We start from the raw sequence: 14,081 nt of genomic DNA on the forward strand, positions 1-14,081 counted from the left end.
AGAAAAACAGAGTGCAGGCCCCATATTAGATCTTGTCTGTTGTCCACGGATCCACCTGGCACCATTTGAAGATGCTCATCATAGGAAGATAGCTACCAGGTAATGGGCTTTTATGGCCGCAGCAGCTCTTGAAGATCATCAATCAATCAACAAGCATTTATTAATCTCCTACTGTGGGCCAGGCATTATTCTCAGTGTGGGGGACACAAAGACAAAAGTCAAACAGTCCCTGCCCCAAGGACCTTACTTTGAACAAGAGCAACAATATGTATGTACACACAGAAGTATAAAGAAAATAAATATAGGGTAGTTAAATTCCAGGATGCCACCTACTAAGAGGGAAAGAGTGCAATCAATGTGCATTGAAGGGAGTGGTGCCTCCACACAGGAAGTCACAGATTTTTGGAATCACTGAAGCATATACACAGACACAAACACACACGCACACACACGCACACACACACTACAAATTTACAGGGAGAAAAATACATACACTATATATGTATAGATGAGAATGTTAAACGTATATTTATAGTATAAGTTGTGCTTGAATAACTGCTCCTAGTGTATTACAAGCATAAGCCCTTCCCATTCTCTCTTAACACCCCAAAATAAAATAATTCAAGGAGGAAGGAAACCTTAGCTCAAGAAACCCTCTTGGTTAGGACTCAGTTTCCACTCTCTCCAAGCATTTAACAATTTGATACACAAAGTAATTCAAACACAGAAGAAAGTCAGAATCCTTGTAAGTTTATACAATAAATTATACAGTTGAAGCAGGATACCATAATCATATGACCCAAAGCCCTTAACAGATTGCAAAGCCTAGTCTTTGCAACACTTTTACTCATGTTTGAGTGGAAGGCAAGGAACCTGGCAGCTTAGGATTGTGGGCACAAGAGGATGAGAAAAAACACATGCATCACCAAGATGAAGGAAAAAAAAGGGAGGGTGGCACACCAAACCTTCGAGTGATCAGTGGAGAGCTTCATTCCCCACTGAAGCTTCTGATGGGTTTGGCCAACTCAAACATTCTTCTGGTCAGATAAGGAACTTCAGGTCCAAAGGGAGGTAACTTACCGGCTTCGGTATCCAGGATAGGCAACAAGACCACAGGTGATACAAGATATGGACAAAGCAGGTGCAAACACCCAGAATCAGGCACACCCTGATTAACTGGTTAAGATGCCAAATCCCCATTATCCATCAGTAATTATACTGCCCATTTCCAAAATCATGAAACCATTAGTCACCAAATTAAATGGGAGCTGGAGCCATAGGCAGGAATTAGCTTGCAAAAGCTCCCAGGTCAAATGACTCCAGGTTTTATGGGCTAAAAAAGATTATCTCACTCCCAGAATGAAACCTGGCAGGCTTTTGGCAAGTCTGTACCACGAGAGCACACTTTGGGTTTGTCCTTCTTACACATAAATTCTCAACTGAAAAGAAAAAACAGGAAGCTACTTAGAGAAAAGTTAATGTAATTACAATCACGAAGTCCTGGAATCTTTGAATTTAAAGAGACCGTAATCACTTAGTCTAACCCCAACCAGAAAGACCAAAGAAAAAAGTTAATTTATCTCTAAGGTAACATTAAGCAATGTTCCCGTACTGAAGACAAAAGTCACTCAAAAATCTATCTCTAGAACTATTCTGCAAAACAAATTTTATTTAGGTCACACATTTTTTGTTGTGCAAAAAATTCCTAGCACAAAAGCAGAAGAAAAAGCAGATCTAAATGGTAATTCACCATTGAAAGTGTTCACCATTCAAAAGTCACTGGTAAACAAAATAGTTCTTGTCTAGTGCTGACCAGCAAGCTCAGGCCCACCGTAAATGTGATCTTCCCAAAGAAGGTGGCCCTTTGGAGCAGGAGCCAAAGGTCAGCAGGGAAACCTAGATAAAGTACACAACAGATATTGTCCAGTTCTTTGGAAAAAGTAAAGGAGTTTGGGTTTGCAATAGAAGATATCTCCCAAATACGAACTCCCTGAGCTAAGAGCAAATGCAAAGCAGGAGGTTAAAGATGGTCAAGGTGAAAAGGAAAGTCCCTCAGAAAGCTCTGCCCAGATAGATTCTGGTGACCTTGCCTTTCTGTGAGCCCTGGAGGCTCATTACCAGTACCACAGCCTACAGGCCCCAGAAACTGAGCTGCCTGCCCAATAATGAGGAAGGCTGTATAGGCCTGGCAGGTGTCTCTTTTTCTGACTATAGCAGAAGAGTTAAGGTAGCAAAAGAAACCCCCACTCAGAACTCTACCTGCCAACTGGTTCAAGTTGGATTCCACTTCAGTGAGCCCTAGAAGGAAACTGCCACATGGGAAAATATTCAGGGACACAAACCCACTGATTCCTGCATGAAGGGATCATGGGACCATATGATCACAGATTTAGTGCCAGACCTTAGAGATCAATTCTTTCACTTCCCAGAGGAGGAAACCAAGGCCCAGAGAGGTGAATGCCTTGTTAAAAGTCACACACGTGGTTCGTAAGTGGCACAGGAGAGTTCTGAACTCAGGTCCTCTGACTCCAAATCCAGTGTTCTTCCCAGGGCTCCAGGTTTGTCTCCATCAGAGTGTGAGCTCCTCAAAGGAAGAGACTGTGTTTTTGCCTCTCTTTGTGTCTCCAGCACTTAGTATAGTGCCTGGCACACAGTAGGTGCTTAATAAATGCTTACTGACTTGGACTGTCAAAAATTCAATGTACTTTGGCCCCCTCAAAATGTAATTGAAGCAGACCTTGGAATGTACTGATTTTAAACTAGGTCACATTCTCACTTGCTTCAAATGCTCATGTAGACAAAAGGTAATCAGCTCTCCTCTGCACTCCCCAGGACTCTCTCTTCTTCTGTGATTTCCCTTCAATCACATTCTGAAGCTCCTGCTTGAAGATGGAAGCTTAGTCGCATGAAGAGCCCTTCATGAAACAATCCATCAGTTGTGGGGGGTAAAGGCATCCATGGGCCATGTTACCCTGGTCTGTGTGTTCTTCTTGGGCAGATTGTGGGTGGAAAGCTCATCCAGTCCTTTGCCTGATCCACCTGAGCCCTGGCTGGAAGGCAAGAGGAAGAACACTATGTGCCCTCTCACTGAACTGTTCTGCCTCCTTCCAGAGACTTGGGGACATAGTGCTGGGTAAGCCTGGGAAAAAATCTCCTTCAGACCCTATTCTGTCCCTCCAGGCACTGCCTTCTCCTCCACTATGTGATACCATGAACACATCTGCTCAAGCTTGGGGGCTCAGGAATACAGTTTCCCAAACTCACAACTACTATAGGAAGCTAATAAATTCTACCAGAGAGCACAGGCACCCTCAGCCCCCCAACTTACCTGTTTCTGTGGGCCTTCTGTCCTCAAGTGGCAGAGACAAAATTGATCCACCAGACGTTGGCAGTGATAATAGAATCCTGGAGGAAAGAGGTTTAATGGGAGTTACATAATAAATGTACAAGACTGCATCTGATCAATAGCCCTCAAGAAAATCTTGGAAAAAAAGATCAAATGAAAAAAAAATTTTAAGAGAGAGAGAGAGACTATGTCTGATCCTCTGTACAAGTTTAAATTCCAGGTTCCTAAACAAAAACTTTAGGGGGCCCTATTCTACCAGCAATTTCCCAGTATCTATTTTATCATCATCACCATCAACATTTCCTCTTCACTAAACAGAAGGGCACTAATCAGCTAATAGAACTGAGCTCTCCTTTAAGTGATAACTGCCAAGGTGCTGATTGTTTCCAATGATGGCTAAACAAAGTATACCTTTGTTAGGAAGATAATTGAATTCAGTTCAATACTTATTAAGAACCTATGCACAACATTATGCCAGGCTGAGAGAAGTACCAAGAAAAGTAAAAGAGGGTCCTTCCCTCCCCTCAAGGAACCGATAATCTAATGATGCAATGAATTCACCGAGATGAAGTTTAACCTGATAACTCTTCACTTCCACTTTTGTTACTTCAAATGAGCCCCTCTGCCTGGGCTCTCTTTTCCCTAACACTGCAGGGGAAGCCTGGTAGATCTGAAACCTGGGATTCGGATCCTACCTTTCTACCCAAGAGGTGGAGGCAGAGGACGTGGGTACAAATGTCACTGCTGAAGCTTATTATCTATATGTGGACTCTGGTCCTGGCCATACTAGCTCATTGTTATCACCAACACTAAACCCCTGAAGTGATATAAAATAATGTTGTGGAGTTAGAATACAAAGATTCCAATCTCGGTCGTGCCCCACTTGTGACCTTGGGCAAGGCAGTGTGGCTCTGTGGGCCTCAGTTTTTCCATCTGTCAATAAGGAGGTTGGGCTGGCTGGCCTCCAGCCCTAACTCAGTGATCCTAGGATCCTTACCAAAACATTAGCCATCCAATTTTTCCTTCAAACACTGTTCTTTTTTTACAGATGAAGAAACATAGATGGTAAGTTCAGAGAGAGGATGCCCTGACTACATTGCGAGTTCCTTAAAGTCAGTGGGTGCTTATATCTGTGTCTCCTCTCTTTTGTGCTCCTAGCCTCTGAGTAGGTAGCTCCCTCAATCACTGAATCTGGCCATGGTACCGCTAGAACACACCTGAAGAAACCACCTGGTTCACTCCTCTCATTTTACAGATGAAGAAACTAACACCAAAGAGATGAAGCAATCTGCCAAAGATGAGAGTCAGCGGCAGGACCCAGACGACTCCCAGGCCATCACTTCACAAGGCCTCAAGCATTTGCGAATGAGGAGGATGGCGAGACAACACAGCTAAGGCTAGAATCCAAATGCTCAATGCCCTGCTCAGAGGTCCTAGGTCCATCAACGAGCCTTCTACTGACTCCCTTGCTATGCTACAAAACTGACAATCCATACTCAGGATAGTCCTTCTGTAATTGAAAGGAAAAACAGGTGCAAAGTGAAGGAAGAACCACCTCCCCCAAAAGGAGAACTTATGTGAACTCACTTAGGACAAAGAAAGAGAATATACAGAATCATCATGATGCAAATGAACCCAGCCCTAATAACATGAGAATTCTGATAGTGTACAATGTTTCATGTAGGTCCCAGGAAATAGGTAAAGAACCAAGCTTTCTCCCTTTCTGAGTGTGGACTACTATAAATGGGGTCCAGTGGTTAGAGGCTTATTTCACTTACTTCTTATTCTTTGCTATAAGAGAAAGTTCTAAAGGGTGGAAGGGAGGATTGCAGGGGAGTGACAGTAAAGAATGAAAAGTAAAGGAAAACACCCAGGACACTTACTCCTTGAAATTGTTTAGAAGGTGAAAACAAATTAGAAGCTTCCCCTCCCTCCAACTCCACCCACACTAGAGCTGGACTCGAAATTCCTCTTCAGGATTATTCTTTTCCCTCAATGATGGTTATGCCATCAGGATGCAATAAATTATTAATAACAATATCCAACAACATTTACTACTCACCCTCCCCTTTCATAAGAGGAGTTCCAAAGCAGTGGAGCTCAAACAACATGATGCTCCTGGGAGTTAGGAAAGGAAAAAGTATTATCAGCCCCATGTCCAGAGGGAGAAAGAAAGGTCAAGAAAGATCAAGAGTACAAGATGAGACAAGTCAAAAGACAAGACTAAAACAAATAAACCAACCCAGCAACCCAAGCAACACTAGCTACCTCCATCACCCCGTTCATCTCATTTCAGCCTTATGTTTTCCATTGCTACAGGTGACTGCTGGCTAAGATGAGTTTCAGATGCTGTCAATGAAATGGTCAGGATGCTGAAAGTGACTTTTACTGTATGCCTCTGGAAAGAGAGGAACTGGGTTCAGATTCTCATTCCTCATCTATAAAATGAGGGACTGAAACCACACAAGCTCCTAGATCCTTCCCAGCTCTAAGTCTAGGATCCTCTAGGAAAGTCAACTTTGATCACCTGCCCGCAGTTCTCCAAAGGTCAAAGAAGCAAGTACTAGAAGGCCACTTGATATCAATTCAAAGCCTAACTTCTCTGCATCACAAGCTGGTCTGCTACACCCACTTTAAGCAATGGTCCACACACCACCTAAGACTGGATTCCTAAGAAGTGGGGCTCTGAGACTTGACATGTCATCCACAGAATGCAGGGCTGAGCTCTCTATCTGCAGTCACCTGTGACCAAAGACAGAAAATGTTTCTTCATGACAACTCTGCTCCTGCTGAGGGGATCAAACAGAAAGTGACAGAACCACCTGACTCTCTTTAGAGGACTTTGGACATTGATGGAGTCTTCCCTCTCTCTGCCCTCTCCACTTGCAAACAAAGTATACAAATCGAGATCAATAGCAAAACTGTCAGAGAAACATGAAGACATTCAGGTACAAGCAAAGAAGAGGAGACAGCTGGGCCTCAGTATTTCCTTAGCCTTGGTGTGGGATGACCAAACATCACTGCAGAGGCCAAGCAAGAAACTGAAAACTTAGCAGTGTTGAGAAATGCAAACCACAATGATTCCTGCAGCCCCCAAATGCACCCTTTCATTGGCTTATCTCCATCAACCTAGCTAAGAGCTCCCACATCTCTGGGCCCCAGAGCCCAAGAGAGAGCTGGTTTGCCAATGAGTCATGATTAGCTCAAGGGGGAACATAAAAGATCTTGATCACTTGGTCCTGAATGGCTTTCTTGGGACAAAGGTGGTCCGTTCCACCTCCTCTTTTCATACCTCCTAAATGGGCCTTACTCATCTCTTAGTGAAATAGGTAGAGAGGAGGTGGTTTTATTTATTTTTTCAGTTTCACGCTAGGTAATAGTTCATTTTCACTCAAATGTTTCCACCCACCAACTCCTGAACTGACCATGAGAACATTTCCTAGATCACTCTGTCCAGCTCCATTCTCAAATGAAGCAACTGTCACATTGCCAGAGGACAATCCTCTTGGAGTGCTCTGCCTTCCACCATCCTCTAACTCAATTCCTCTAAGTGAAGAGGGTCAGGAAAAGATACCATCACAATATACAAGCGCTGATCCCACTAGAAATGTATTTAAAACACTAGAGGAATCATGGACAAATTGTCAGAGTATAAAGACAGGTATGACGACAGAGTGCCAAAGTGGGTCATGAAGACCTAGATTCAAATGCTGACACTAAATGGCTGTGTGTCCCTGAGCAACTCACAACATCTCTGGTCTCTAAAGTCCCTTCCAGCATCGTATCAACTAACTATGATTCTAGGGTCACAAGTCCCACCAAAACTGACTGAAACTGCTTCTCTCAAAACTGAGGTTACGATGTCTAGTACTTCCCAAAGCCTCCCCCTTTCCTCAGGCTGTCTTCATTGGTGGCTCTTCCCATTCCAATGGGCTGGACCCCTACTTCCCACGGAAGGGCCTTGTTTTCTTACGTCCCACAAACTACACAGGGAATATGCAGTCCCAGGGGACTTGGGCATGAATTCTGGCCCTGTGGTAGACTTCCTATATTACCCTGGGCAAGTTAATTCAGCCCTGCAGGGCTGTTTGCACACATCTAAAACCCAGAGGCTGGCTGAGATGATCTCTAAGGCACCCCCCCCCCCCCCAGCCCATTCTAGAGCCTCTGGGCTAAACACACCAAGAACAATCTGCACCATTCATGACCCATGACTCAGAGCTGGAAGGCACTTCAGAGGTCATTCACTGTGATCCATACCTAAGCAGGAATCCCATCTACAACATCCCTGAAAAAGGGGTCACTCATCTTCTGCCTCCAGTGATCTCTAGTGACAGGGAAGTCTGTTACTTGAGGCAATGAGTTCCCCTTAGGGACATCACTAATTGTTAGTAAGTTTTCTCCTCATATCAAGGTGAAATTAGCCTCTCTGATTCCTTGGGACCCCAATCCCAGCTTACTGCTGCCACTGGGGCCAAACAGAACAAAGCTTTAAACTTCAACTTCAAATTCAGACACATAATCACAGACTGAGAGCCTGGAAGGGACCTCAGAGGTCATCAGTCCAAACCTTTCACCTTACACAGGAGGAAAACGAAGCCAGGAAGGATAGAGGGACTTGTGCAAGGTCATACTGGCAGTATCAGAGGCAGGATTTGAACCCAGGTCCTCTGATTCCAGAGCCAGTCCTCTTTTCACTGAATTCTCTTGCCTGCTTCATTCATTGAGTCTACTACATGCACAGCACTGCTCTGGGTCAGACAGGGCTGATTTCATTGGCTACTTTACAGCCCAAGAGGTCAATATGACTGAGGCTTTAAATGTCAGGCACTGGAGCTCAGTGGTTGTTAAAGCAAAAAGCTAACAAGGCAAGCTGGGCCTGAGGGTAGGCCTGAGTGGCAGGCAGGCCTAAGCCAGATGGGCCACAGGCCCCTCACAAGGGGCGCTTCCTGTACCTCCACTTCTCTGGTGGGAGACTCCAGGCATTCTTCCCACCCATTCCTCAGGAAGGACACCAGCTAAAGTAATTAACACTCAGGAGGCACTGGGAACTTCAGATGGGAGGTGCTGCCTCCCAGCTCAGGGCTAATAATGCTTCTCATTTGCTGCCAGAGAGGGGAGTCCCCGGACCGCTTGCCTGAGAGCCAAGTTGGCAGCGCCAAAGCAGGCACTGCTTAGACAAGTTCGGTCTAAGCTAGACAGGGAGAACTCTAGGGAAGGAAGCAGGGCCCAACACAGTTCTACTTCCCAGGCCTCTAGGCTTTCCTAAGACCAAGGAGGAAAACAGTAAGAAGCTCAAGGGGGAACTAGCTGTAGAGGTGCACTGTGCTGTCATCTCTAGTCAGACAAGTGAGAAACCGGTCTTAAATGGGCCCCTCCCCTAGGAGACTGCAGTGGGAAGAGCTTGAAAAATTCAACAGGACTCTCTCTCCAACTTGGGAGCCTGGGGGGGCTGGGAAGGCAGGGACAGAGGGAGAAGGCAGGAAGGTGAACCAGGGTTATTTTTAGGAGTTACAAAGAATTTGGGGAAGGGAAAAAGGGTAGCAGAGGGACCAAGTGCAAGTGAAAAAAGAAGGGTGTTAAGAGAGCAGTGAGCCTGGACACTGTGGTGGGGTGGATGGGGTCAGGGAGTGTGGTGGGAGAGAAGAATGCTGGCAGAAATAGCCGCTCTGGGACTCTGTGTGACCTCTCTAGGCCGAAGAGATGGCCACTACAGGGACTGCTCACTGTGGGGGTAGCCAAGCAGTCAAGGGGCCTGGGGGAGATCTAGGGCTGAATGGAGAGATTTGATGGAGCTCAGGGACAGATGAGGACTCCATAGGCTGGATGCCCTGAGTATAGGCATGAGGAGAGGGAGGGGGTGATATGAGGACAAGTGGGTCCTAGAAGTGTGTAGTGCATTAAAGTGAGGGTCAGCATCGTGAGCAGAGAGTTGAGAAGGGAGAATGCTGAGGTTGGGGCAGAGGAGGAATAAGACAGAAGAACGCAGTGGAAGAGCCACAGGAAAGGGGACAGAACTAGGGGACAAATCTGGCTGAGACATGACCAAGGTGAGGTGTGTTCTAGATGTGTACATGTGACAGAAGAGAATTGAGGGAAGCTGGAGGCCTGGCACACAGTCCTGGGGGTCAGTGAGTAGGGAGAGAAGTCTGTCCGGGACAGATTCAAGGTGTGTGTTGTATGGGGAGGGAGAAGGCATAGAGATTCCTGATAGAGGATGGGATTGAAAGAAGGAAGGGAAATATAGGGGACAGCTCTATCTGGACTACTAAGCTAAGTGTGTTCATGTAATGGGTGAGGGTGCAGAGGACTTAGGGAAAGGAAGGGTGCCGGAGGACAAATTTGTTCTGCTAAGTGGGAGGGAATGGAAATCTGTATTTTTTCAATGGAAGAGTGGCTATTAGGGGCAGACAGAGATTCAGGAAAATGAGAATGAGACACAGGGGTCAGGCGAAGGGATAGGGAGAACACACAAGTCTGTCTAAGTTAGGCCAGGAAGGGTGAATGGATGGAGAAAGAGCAAGGAGAGGCAGATAGTAATGGGAAAGATGACCAGGGAACCTCTCTGAGGTCTGGGCAAGGCAAGGAAAGGCAGGGGCAGATGAGAGGAGCATTGAAGTTGTAGTTGGTGGATTAGTGGGGCAGTCTGGGGAAAAGTGTGCCTGTCTGTCAAAGCCAGGTTGGGGAAGAGGGTGGCTGAGAAGGGAGCACAGAAGCCCAGGCTGTAAGGAGGGGGCCTGGTGGCCCAGCATGGCCAGAATTGGGGTGTGCACAAGGTTAAGGGGTAGTCAGAAGACCTGGTCTTGGGGTGGAGGAGGAGCTGTGTTTGTTCCAACTGGTCAGAATGGGGGGGGAGAAGGGACAGAGGCTAGGAAGGAAATCTGGTCAGGAGAGGGGTGTGCACACAGGGAGGGTCAAGGGGATTGAGGCTGGTGGGGTAAATGCCTCCTCAGATTCAGGGTGTGCAGGGGGAGAGGGAGGAGACAGAGTTTGGAGGAACGAGGGCCTGGTCAGGATGCGGGTGTGCACACGGGGAGGGAAAGGGTACAGAAGCTAAGGGAAAAGGGAGCCTCATCAGATTCGGGGTGTGCAAACCGGGTGCGGGGAAGGGAAGGAACAGAGTCTGGAGGAGTGGGGGCCTGGTCAGATTGGGGGTGTGCCCTCGAGGGGGGAGAGGGGCTGGTCAGATTGGGGGTGTGCCCGCGAGGGGGGAGGGGGGCTGGTCAGATTGGGGGTGTGCCCTCGAGGGGGGAAGGGACAGAAGCAGCGGGACAAGGCGCCCGCCAGGCTCTAGCCCGGGGGCGGGGGCGGGTCGCTACCTCGCCGCCCCTCCCCGGGAGACAAAGAGCCGGTGGCTCCCCGCCGGGCCCGGCCGCCCCGCCGCCCCGCACGCCTCTTACCTGGGCCAGCCCCGGGGCCGGAGCGCGGGGCTGCGGGCCCAGCCTGCTCCGGGGCGCGCTCTGGGCTCGGCTCCGCTCGGCTCCGCTCGGCGGCGGTGGTGGCAGCGGGAGCAGCAGGAGCAGCAGCAGCCGGGCCGCCTCTGCCTCAGCGCAGCCTCCGCCTCCCGCTCCGTGAGTCACCGCGCCGGGGAGGGCGCGAGGGAGGCGCCAGGCCGCCAGGGGAGGGACCGGACCAAGGGCGGCCTCGGCCCCGCACAGGCCGCGGCGCGGGTGGCGGCGGCGGCGGCAGCAACACCCGCCTGTGGAGAGGAGGGCGCGCCGGCCTAGGGGAGGGACTGGAAGGCTTTGGGGGCGGGGATTGGACAGCCTCGGGGGGCGGGGCCTCGAAGGGGACCGGAGCTTCCACCGGAGGGGGCGGAACCTGGACGGGAAAGAGGCGGGGCGTAAGAGGGAACAGGGGGGAGGGGAGGAGACGTCTGCCGCAGGGAGGGCGGGGCCTCACGGGGAAGGGGCGGGGCCGAAGGCAGAACAGGCGCTTTCTTCCGAAGGAGGAGTGACCTAGAGCTCGGGGGCGGGGTCTGGATGGGGAAAGGGCGGGGCAGCGCAGGGAGGTTGGGGAAGTGGCGGGGAGCACGAAGGGGGCCTGGATGGGGGCGTGTCCGGGGCGGGGCGGGGGCGGGTCCGGTGAGGGAGTTTCTGGGGATGGCGCCTGCAGATCACCACCGGTTCTGGGGCCACTGTGATCCGGTAAAACTAATGTCCTCTCCTACGCACAGAATTATATTTCAAAGCAGGAGAAAGCCAAACCAGGAAGGGCCCAGAAAGCCAGTTTGAACTTGTTTGATTAGACTAGCCCTGGTGCAGGGGGAGGGGGAGCAGGGAATAACTCAAGTCAATTCCACAAAAGCATTTATTAAGCGCTTGCTGTGTGCTGGGCAAGAGCTGAGGATTCAAAGACAGGACGAAGGTCCCTACCCTGAAGGAACTCACAAACTAATGGGAGAGACAACATGCAGACAACTGTGTACAAACAGTTGTATACAGGATAAATTGGGAGTAATCACTATGATGGACCTTGAATTGGGAGCTCGAGAGCCAGGCAGGAAAGCTGGGGTCAATTTAATGGGATGGAGTTGAGTAGGAATAAATGAAAAACCTAACTTGTGTCCAAAGATTCCTCTGCAGGGGTATGCCAGAGGGGGGGGGCGGGGAATGGAAACGTGATTAGACGTTTCTTGTGAAAAAAGACCTTGCAGCCAAAAGATCTAATGCCAGTAGAGGCTGCACTGACAGATTCACAGAGGTGATTGTCCTCCTTGACAGGCAGCTTTCCTGGAGATGCCGATTCTACTGGCGCTCCACATCTGGAGAGCATTACAAGGGAGAGGAGGGGCAGCTAGCTGGTGCAGTGGATAGAGCACCAGTGCAGGAGTCAGGAGGACCTGAGCTCAAATCTCACCTCAGACACTTGACACTCACTAGCTCTGTGACCTTGGGCAAGTCACTTAACCCCAACTGCCTCATCCTGGGTCATCTCCAGTCATCCTGATGAATATCTGGTCACTGGATTTAGATGACTCTGGAGGAGAAGTGAGGCTGGTGACCTGCACAGCCCTCCTTCACTCAAAACAAAGTCAAGTGCAAGTCACGTCATCATTTCTCTGATGGCGTGGTCTTCTTCAGCAACGAAGGAGGAACACACACACAAGATGGAGGAAAAAGAAGAGATGGGAAGGGGACTGGAAACCATGCCATATCAGGATTAAGAACTAGGGGTGGCCATAATAACAATAACTGGAGAGGCAGTTTGGCTCAGGGGAGAAAACACTGGTCCTGGGTTCAAGTCCCACATATGATGCATTCAGCACATTGGTAGAGAGGGAACTCATACTGATGAACTCACAAAACTTAAAAACAAACAAAACACATTTATCTATCACAGCGATTCTTAATTTGTGGTTGTTCAGTTCTGTCTGACTCTTTGTGACCCCATTCTTGACAGAGATACTAGAATGGTTTGTCATTTCCTTCTCCTGATCATTTTACAGATGAAGAAACTGAGGCAAACAGGGTTAAGTGACTTGCTCAGGTAATAAGTATCTGAGGCCAGATTTGAGCTCGGAAAGACTCGCCTTCCTGACTCACTCTATCTTGCTGTTCCAACAGCAGCAAAAACAACCTCTCATTGAAATTTAGTATTTCCTAGCTCAAATTCTTATAAAAGTGAATGTTGAAAACTAAAAAAATAAATTTTAAAAAGAAATTTAGCATTTCCTTCAATTATTAATTTAGAAAAAATTAACCAAAAAGGGATCCATGTATTCACCACAGTCCATCACACACACACACACACACACACACACACACACAAGATTAAGAACTTCTGATCAATCAGTTGTGTTAAAGTATGTATCACATTTGAGTCTCACAATTATCTAGTGAAGTCGCTGCTACAAGAGAAAACTGTGTTATTTGGGGTGTTCGGGAGGACTCTAGTGTGAGGTCTAGTGAGTGGGCTACTGAACCCTTTTCAGGGCTGCTCATCCACCTTTGGTGTCCACCTGATTCACCCAGCTCTCACCTGTGGCTCCAAGAAGCTGTAGCATAGACATCAGCCACAATCTAGTAAAACCATCTTAGCAGATGGGCTAAATCAGACTGAGAGTGACCTACAGGCCTCAAACCCATCAGTGAATTAGGGAGATGTCTATCTCAAGCATGTGAAGACTTTTCCTGGCAGAATGGGTCATTGAGAACACTTTGTTCCAACAGCCATGAAGGTGACTGAAGCAGGTGCCGTGGAGCAGTTAGATCTTGATAGACTTTGCAAATGCGAAGATCATCTACATCATCCCAGGCCACAGTCAGTTGCCCTGACTTTTGTCTTGCCACCGGACTTTCAGGATTCAGGAAGAGAGAGGCAGATGACTGTGCAACTCTGCCTCACTTAAATCTAATTTATGCAGTAGTCAAGACATCATGATGTAATTGGTCCTCCTCAAAAACAAAGCACAAACAACAGGAGGAAATAGGTTAAATGGTTTCTCCCTTTGTCTCTCAAATGATGAGTGTCACAGAAAGGTTTGGAACTGCATCCTGTCCACTATCACAGGCTGCTAATGAAATATACACATTTTCTTGACATACATCAAGGGCTGGCATGTGAAAGTGAGGTTAGAATTGTTCTATTTGGCTGCAGATAGGGCAGAAATAGGACCAGGGGAGAGGGAGGGAAGAATTATAGACCAGCTCTTTTTAGCAATAAGACCTGTTCAACAGTGAAATAGACTGACAGAGTAAGAACAGTCTCTCAACACAAAAAGTGTCCCAGAGTA

The 14,081-nt window shown here is 48.1% G+C and overlaps 1 protein-coding gene across 2 annotated transcripts in view; it reads right to left on the reverse strand.

The window, feature by feature from the left end:
• The window catches only part of CTNNBIP1 (catenin beta interacting protein 1), a 51,708-nt gene extending 40,658 nt beyond the window's left edge, over positions 1-11,050 (reverse strand). Inside the window, exons 1-2 of one of the 2 annotated variants that reach the window (XM_072608803.1) lie at positions 10,747-11,050; positions 3,329-3,405 (exon numbers count right to left, since the gene is read on the reverse strand). The gene's annotated coding sequence lies outside the window, so the exon portion shown is untranslated. The remainder of the gene's footprint in view (positions 1-3,328; positions 3,406-10,746) is intronic. The other variant, XM_072608804.1, reaches the window with a different exon arrangement.
• Positions 11,051-14,081: the final 3,031 nt, after the last annotated feature.

Source organism: Notamacropus eugenii, chromosome 5 (assembly GCF_028372415.1).
Source record: "Notamacropus eugenii isolate mMacEug1 chromosome 5, mMacEug1.pri_v2, whole genome shotgun sequence".
Classification (NCBI taxonomy): domain Eukaryota; kingdom Metazoa; phylum Chordata; class Mammalia; order Diprotodontia; family Macropodidae; genus Notamacropus; species Notamacropus eugenii.